At 42.5% G+C, this 8,250-nt stretch overlaps 1 long non-coding RNA gene across 1 annotated transcript; it reads right to left on the reverse strand.

Annotated features, from left to right (window-relative positions):
* Positions 1-4,620: 4,620 nt before the first annotated feature.
* On the reverse strand, positions 4,621-5,480 carry LOC111949287. The gene is made up of 3 exons (XR_002875299.1): positions 5,376-5,480; positions 5,084-5,232; positions 4,621-4,870 (listed from the first exon to the last, which is right to left on the reverse strand). It is a non-coding gene; the product is annotated as an uncharacterized LOC111949287 (long non-coding RNA).
* Between the last annotated feature and the right edge of the window lie 2,770 nt (positions 5,481-8,250).

The following is an 8,250-nucleotide window of genomic DNA, read 5'->3' on the forward strand; positions in this document are numbered from 1 at the left end:
GTCCTGCAGTGTCAATCAAGACAAAACTGTCGAGCGTTTTCTCACTGATAGGAGGACGTACAGTGGAAAGGTCAACAGGGGGTTGTTGATCCCTCCCCTGTAAGATAGATGATCTAATGCCATCTATCTTAGTAAAGTGGACTGCAAACTCCTCACAGGTTTTACTGCCAAAGGTGGATGGTGGGCCAGAGGTTGGGTTTATTATTTTGTCTATTGTGGCAAAGAGGATTTTTGGCTTTGACTGCTTTTCTGCGATGAACTTTGAGAAATAGTCTTGCCTTGCCTTTTTAATGGAATTATTGTAATGCATTAAGGTGTTTCTAAAGATTTGGTGATGTATGGTGAGTTTTGTTTTCCGCCAATGCCATTCTGCCCTCCTCGTCATTCTTTTGAGTTTCCTAATATCTTCTGTTCTCCAGGGAGGTGGAGCTTTCTCCTTAACTGTATGCAACCTTAATGGGGCAACTTTGTCCAGAATTGTTGTGAGGTTATTATTAAAATGTTCAATTGATGAGTCCATAGATGGATATGAAAAAGTTGGTTGCTGATTTTCCAAATGTGAGATGAAGTTTGCAGCCACTTCAGGGTGTAGACGGCGCCTTCTAATGGTTCTCTCAGGGAGCTTCTCAATTATGCAGTCATGCACCTTAAAAAACAGACATGAATGGTCTGTAATGCCCACATCCACAACAGAGGTCACTGTGGCCTGTGAGTAATGATAAGATCCTGAGTGTGACCTCTGTTGTGGGTGGGCACATTCACATGCTGAACAAAGTCCATAACTGTTAAAATATTCACAAAATCAATACATTTCTGAAGGGTCATCGATGTGTAAGTTAAAATCCCCAAGAACCATTATTTTCCTAAAATCCATGTATACTGAGGAAAGCAGATCAGAGAAATCAGAAATAAAAGATGAATTATATTTAGGAGGTCTGTACACGATCAAACACAACATGACGGGAATATTGAGTACAATGGCCTGATATTCAAAAGTAGAATATTCATTAAATATGATGTCTTTAAAACCAATACCTGCAGATAATAATAATGGATTGGATTTCTCTGCACTTTTCAAGACACTCAAAGCGCTTACAGTGTGCCCATTATTCATTCACTCCTCATTCATACTTGGTGACAGTAAGCTACGGTTGGAGCCACAGCTGCCCTGGGGCAGACTGACAGAGGCGTGGCTGCCATTTTGCGGCTACGGTGCCTCTGACCATCACCGGGATCATTCATACATATGCACACGCCAGTGGAGCCACACTGGAGGCAAGGAGAGTGAAGTGTCTTGCCCAAGGACACAATGACATTTTTGGCTGGTGGGAGCGGGGATCGAACCGCCAACCCTTCGGTCATTGGACGACCTGCTCAACCACCTGAGCCACTGTCGCCCAATAAAATTACAGCAGTCCCACCACCTCTGCCATGTTTTCTGTCCTTATTTGTGAAGTTAAAAAGGGGGGGTGTTGCCTCTGACAGAGAGATTGGTGGACCAGAGTTCCAGGTTTCTGTTAAAAACAGGCCATTAAGATTGTTATCTAAAATAAAGTCATGTATAAGAAATGATTTGTTTGAAAGTGATTGAACATTTAGGAGTGCCAAATTCAGATCGGTTGATTTATTGCTGTGACTGGATTGATGGTGATTGGTTGAGTTCTGGATGTGTACTGTTTTAAAGTGTGGGTGACATGGCCTATTTTAATAAGCCAAAATATAATAAATAGTCTCTATTTCATGTTGCGATTGTATTTAATATTTTTCGAAAAAGAATAAATAGCGAAAAACGCGATATAAACAACGAGGACGGCCGCCGGCTTCACGCATTCCGCCGACTTCGCGCCGCCATGTTTGTGACGTAACGAAAGGCAGACAACATGGCTAGCACCGATAGCGAAGCACAGAGTGATGCTACCTATTAGCGATTTATCATCAGATGAACAGAAAGATGAAGAGGAAAGTTGCGGAGATTATCATGATGATGAGTCACTTTTGCAACCGTATCGATTCGAACCCTTTTGCGAAAGTGAGGAGGATATAGCAGAAAGTAGTAGGTCTAGTGATGCCGATGACGATAGCCAGCATGAAGATTCGGCTAGACTCCAGTAAGTCTAAAAAATGTATAAAATTAAATTACTCCACTTACCCTAAAATATACTCAAAATGTCCCCTTTTGGCCTAATCTAAACAAAGGTAAACACTGGTTTTCAACCCAATTTACAAAATAAATGTCACAAAATAAAAGTTTCCCAGATATTACTACTCTTTAGTTAACAAAGTCACTGTATACCATTAACAACTGTGGAACATTAACAGTTTTACCTGTTTGAACCAGTTTGAAATCTTTTCTCGTGCGCGCGCGCGCTCACACACACACACACACACACACACACAGTTCAGTTTACTCACGGTACCGGCACCTCAAAAGCAAAAGAAAAAAAAAACGTTGCAGGCCTGTTGCTTCTCTTGCAAAACATTGAGTGCGTTGAAATACTCCAGTTGGATCCAAGGACAACAGAAAACACGACTACTTCGCCTCAATGTGATCCATCGTGATGCACACTAGCTTAGCAGCCTCCGCTCCCGACTCCAGCGCCGTCCTCTCCGACCCAGAAAACGGCTCGCTCGCTTCCAGCTCACCCGCCTTTCCTCGACTCAGAAGCCAAGATCCTCCTCCCAACTCTCCGTTCAAAATTCTTCGTTTGTGTCCCGGTTTTTGTCCCTTCGAAAACGCAGACTTCTCTCCTGCAGATCTGGAGGGAAAAATCCTTCGCCGTCCACCTTCTTGAACTTTCCCCTTTTCAGCAGCGTTTCTTGTTTTGGGAATTTATACACAGATACACTTTCACTAGATGTATTGCTACATCCAGCTGCCACACAACGACTTGGCATGTTGATGATTAACAGATTTAAACACGAGAGAAACGAAGACTACCTGTTTTGTTTACATGCTGTCCGAAGCGGAACTGCGAAAGTCAACGCCTTTCGTGACGTCACAGGTCATATCGATGTCACTTCCAGCCTACGCTCTTAGCGGCAAATTCAAATCTCTGATTCCTTCAAAAGATGTCTATTATTCATATGCTTCGGATTTTTTTCGACGCTAACTATTGGTATCAATAGAATCAGCGTTTAAAGGGCTTTTTTATTTGACAAAGTTGTTCAAAGCATGGCATCCACACTTTAAGGTTATTATAGTTCTTGATACGTTTCTTAGGGTAGATAGCTCGTGTGGATATAACAGAGGGTATGGTGAAGGTGACATGTGGTGTTGATGGCTTGAGGGATATCTGGCAGGGGGGGTCTGAGGGAGGGGACAGAGTTTTGCTGTGGCACTGCAGATGTTGGTTCTGAGGGAGTATTCGGAGTTACTAGTCAGTCCTCTTTAAAACAATGCACAGTGTGTTGGATATTAGCAGTTAAAGTGTGGGTGACATGGCCTATTTTAATAAGCCAAAATATAGTAAATAGTCTCTATTTCATGTTGCGATTGTTTTTAATATTTTTCGAAAAAGAATAAATAGCGAAAAACGCGATATAAACAACGAGGACGGCCGCCGGCTTCACGCTTCCGCCGAATTCGCGCCGCCCTGTTTGTGACGTAACGAAAGGCAGACAACATGGCTAGCACCGATAGCGAAGCACAGAGTGATGCTACCGTCTCTATTAGCGATTTATCATCAGATGAACAGAAAGATGAAGAGGAAAGTTGCGGAGATTATCATGATGATGAGTCACTTTTGCAACCGTATCGATTCGAACCCTTTTGCGAAAGTGAGGAGGATATAGCAGAAAGTAGTAGGTCTAGTGATGCCGATGACGATAGCCAGCATGAAGATTCTGCTAGACTCCAGAACACGGCATGGTTAGTTGCCTTTCGTGATTTTGGAACCTACGTAGACTAGGCCTTGTGTATACATCTGTAAAAGTACACGCAGAATTGAAAAGTCAATCTAATAGGGCCTAATGGTGAAATTTTTTCAGTGATTCCTAACAGTATATATGTAGGACAGCTGGATTCAGTTTGTAAGTTACAAATGAATTAGATGAACTAAAACTAAGTTTTTGTCATAGGTGCCAGTGTCAATGTTGTGCTGTCATGCCTCTAGTGATGGAGTGTATTTGCTGCCGTGAAATAGATGAAGTCCAAGGAGAAATGCTGCGCAGAGGGGTAAATGCATCCTGCATCACTGAAGTGGATAGTTTCCAGACCTGCTGCCTGAATCCTGATGTTTTGAGGGTAGCATACTATGCTTATGTTGATCATCATGGTAGAATGGAAGAAGCTACATCACATGAGTGAGTATACTCTACATGTCGAAGGTTGACACAGAATAGATCTAATTACCAGGGTATACATTGGTAGCATAGCAATTGAGTTAAAGTTAATTTAGTAGCTGGTAAAAACAGACTCTCGGTCAGGCCTAGGATATGATATATTTATTTACTTCCATCAACAATAAAAACACTTGTATGTAAACACGTCAATATATTTCAAACACTGACAGACATGTAATCAAGTCTTTATTCTATTTTCAGAAGATATCTATATATCGCATACAGGCAGTTTGTGAGGCTGTGCTGGGGACATCTTGGGAGAGCGGTTCGTGTTACCCTGCCATCCTGTGCTGTGAAAAAAATACGGTCAACTTTTTCCGCACCAACTGGACAGTATGTTGGATTTTTGTATCCTGCATTAGACTGATTCAAGTGGACTTGTATCTGGATTTGAACTGTGAGACAGCAGTTTCTTTGGTTGGTCTTTGGTATTCACCACTCAATGGAGGAGGCACATCTCTGACATCCACATCTTCTCTGGGGTGTACGAGTCTGTCCAGGACATCCTTGATGATCTCATTGACATAGTCTGAAATGTATTGTGGAACACATATAAATGTATATGTATATTTTTACCTATACCAAACAAATGTACGTGTATTCTAAAAATTTACATGCCTGTTCATTGGAGTGAGCCAATACATATAGAAATAAAGCAATATATTATAAATAAAGAATCGTGTTTTTTCATATAAATAATATGAACATAGGTTTATTGAAAAATGGAAAAAATACAACTTACCAAATGTAGGTTCTTCTAAAACTTTCCTCACTGTGTGTCCCCCTTTCTTCCACTTTGGCAGGGACACTGCATACTGGAGTTCACCTGATCTGGTACTTTGTTGAGTCCGCCCACTATTTTCATTGAAATGCATCACTGCTAACAGTCCTCTATTAAAAAAAATATGTATTGACATAAACATTCACCTGAAAATACTAACATCTTGAAAATATGTTACGCTAAAGACAACTATTTTTTCTTTGATAAGCTGATAAAGCAATGTTTCAAGTACCAGCATATAACATGTATGTACCTGCAAAGCTGGCCCTCATAAGAAAAGGCATACATTTTCGGAGCGTAGTGGTTCAAGAGGCTGTGGAACGCCTCCAGAGAGGAGGTCTGCTCCCGGTTTGATGCCTTTTTTAGATCTCTGATGAGGTATGTTGTTGTTGCCAGTGTTTCTAATTTCACCATCAAGGTAGAACCTGTAAGCAAGCAAATTGGATGTACATCATCCAAACTTACTTCTACTTCTACAGATGACTCCAATAAAAAAAAAGATACGGCTGTGTAAAATATACAAAACATACTTACATGGTTTCAACCACTTCTTTCTAGCTGCTCTTCCTCTCAGCCTTTTATGCTCACATTTAGGGAATAACTCATTGTTGTGCATATGAATATTTACAATATGATTCAGCACAGACGTCCACTTGGCTTCAACTAGGTTTGGCTCTGCTGAATCTGTTGACATGACTGACCAATAAAGGTGATTGATTATGCTGTCAATCCACTCTTTCAAGTCTGTGCAGTCTTTTTCTTTGGAAAGTGCCACAAGTTTTTTTCTGAGACCTGGAAATAATAATAAATATATTGGATATTTTACAACTGGAACAACTTCTGATAAAGAAAAAAGACTTGAGGAAATGAATAATACCCTTCGCAACATGCCAAACGTCCAAAAGGTGTTGAACATCTGGCAAATTCTCTCTGATCCATTTCCGTAACTGGACATGCCTGTCTGTTATTATCACATCTATATCTAGACCCTGTTGTGTTCCCAAGAAATTAACTGATCTTATGAAGCCCTCCTTTTTCATATGCGAGGCACCACCAACTTCATTGCTCATAATTAACTTCATTGCTAATTAATTGTGTGAAATGTGTACAGGCAACATTTAATTTAAATGAAGGATTATTCAGTATAAAGATCTGTTACTCTGTATAATAGGAAATGTATAATAGGGAAATTTTTATATCAATATATATACCGTATATATATTAAACGTTAAACTCACTCTCTTTTGTAATAAATACATTATGTAATAAACGTTAAACTCACTCTCTTTTGTGCCAGCTTTTCGGTCACAGATTTTCTCTTTTTGTACTGACTCCTGCCAGTGCTGGTACTGGGCGTTTCTGTTTCGGACGTTGCCACTAGCGATCTCTTGAAAATGGTGGGGATTGCGTTCGGTTTCAATACTTTTTTATATCTGACATGCATTCCAATATCTTTCATGAGCTGTGGTGTTTCTTCAAAACAGTCTGCCTCAAAATGTTCGCTGCATAAAGTTGACGAAGCAGTTGGCCCAATTCGCCCTCGTTCGCTGAACTTGTTTTGTCCATTGTTTCAGCAGCGTTTCTCGTTTTGGGAATTTATACACAGATACACTTTCACTAGATGTATTGCTACATCCAGCTGCCACACAACGACTTGGCATGTTGATGATTAACAGAGAATTAACGAGAATTAACGAATTAACGATGATTAACGAGAGAAACGAAGACTACCTGTTTTGTTTACATGCTGTCCGAAGCGGAACTACGAAAGTCAATGCCTTTCTTGACGTCACAGGTCATATCGGGGTCACTTCCAGCCTGCGCTCTTAGCGGCAAATTAAAATCTCTGATTCCTTCGAAAGATGTCTATTATTCATATGCTTCGGATTTTTTTCGACGCGAAATATTGGTATCAATAGAATCAGCGTTTAAAAGGCTTTTTTATTTGACAAAGTTGTTCAAAGCATGGCATCCACACTTTAAAATATTGGCTCCGAGAGAGCTGGGGTGAAAACCGTCAAGGTCGATAAAAAGAGGGCCGATTCCAAAAGAGATTAAAATTATCAATAAAACCAAACCTGAATTTGCAACAAGCGGACTGCAGCCAGGTGTTCAGGGAGAGGATTCTGCTGAATCTAGAGGATCCTCTAGAGAGTGTGGGGATGGGTCCAGAAATTAAAACAGTTTTCCCAGTATTTTTTAAATAGACAAAGAGGTCCAGAAAGTCCAGTTTTGTTACCTCTGACTGCTGCAGTGTGGTGTCATTAGTCCCAACGTGGACAATAATCCGGGTAATGGTGGATGGGAGGAAATGCAGAAGGTCTGGAAGTTTTTGAAGAATGTCCATCACTTTGGCTCCTGGAAAGCATCTGGTGACTGCATTAAAGGATCTTATATTCCTCGTGATGGAGTCTCCGATGATCAAAGTTGATCAAAGAGTGGTAGAGGCGGGGGGTTGTGGGACTCGACAGGTGTGGCAGCAGAGCCACCCCGCTCCTCCGCCGCTGTTCTTGGGACTGCTCCTGTGGCGGGGGGGCGTTTTTGGGGCCGCACGGATTGTGATGGATCGCGGCCGGTGCACCGTTCAGTCACCGCGTCCCGGAGGAGTTTTATCCTCCTGTCTAAAGCTGCTACTCCGCGCGCCGGGCGCCGAGTCTGAGCCGCTTCCGGCGTTCGCTTCCTCGCTTGGGCCCCGGTGAAGGAAACGGCGGCCGGGCTGTCTGCACCAGATCCCCCAGTGTGGTTGCCACTTGAAGCTGTGGGAGAGCATTTCGCTCCGCTGGGCAACCGTGCCGATGGGGCGGGAAATAGTCCTGGTACACTGCCCGCTCCAGCTACGACCACGTCTTCGTTTCCCAGAACGGTGAACCGATTGGAGAGGGTGAGCTGGGGAGGCGTTGATGGTGGTGTCGGCCTCGTCTGGGGTCTTCTTGCACCCCGAACAACAACCTCAGCCCACGATGGATGGTCTCTCGGAGTGGAGCAGGAGGAAGGCCGCACACATTCGGCGTCTCACGGAAGCGTGTCCTGGGCGACCGTCAAACGGGTGATCACCTGCGACTGCTTAGCAGCGAGTTGATAGGCGCTGGAGAGGAGAGTCTCTTTCTCGGTGAGTGCATCAGCGAGTT

The sequence above is a fragment of the Oryzias latipes genome, chromosome 18, assembly GCF_002234675.1.
Source record: "Oryzias latipes chromosome 18, ASM223467v1".
Classification (NCBI taxonomy): Eukaryota; Metazoa; Chordata; class Actinopteri; order Beloniformes; family Adrianichthyidae; genus Oryzias; species Oryzias latipes.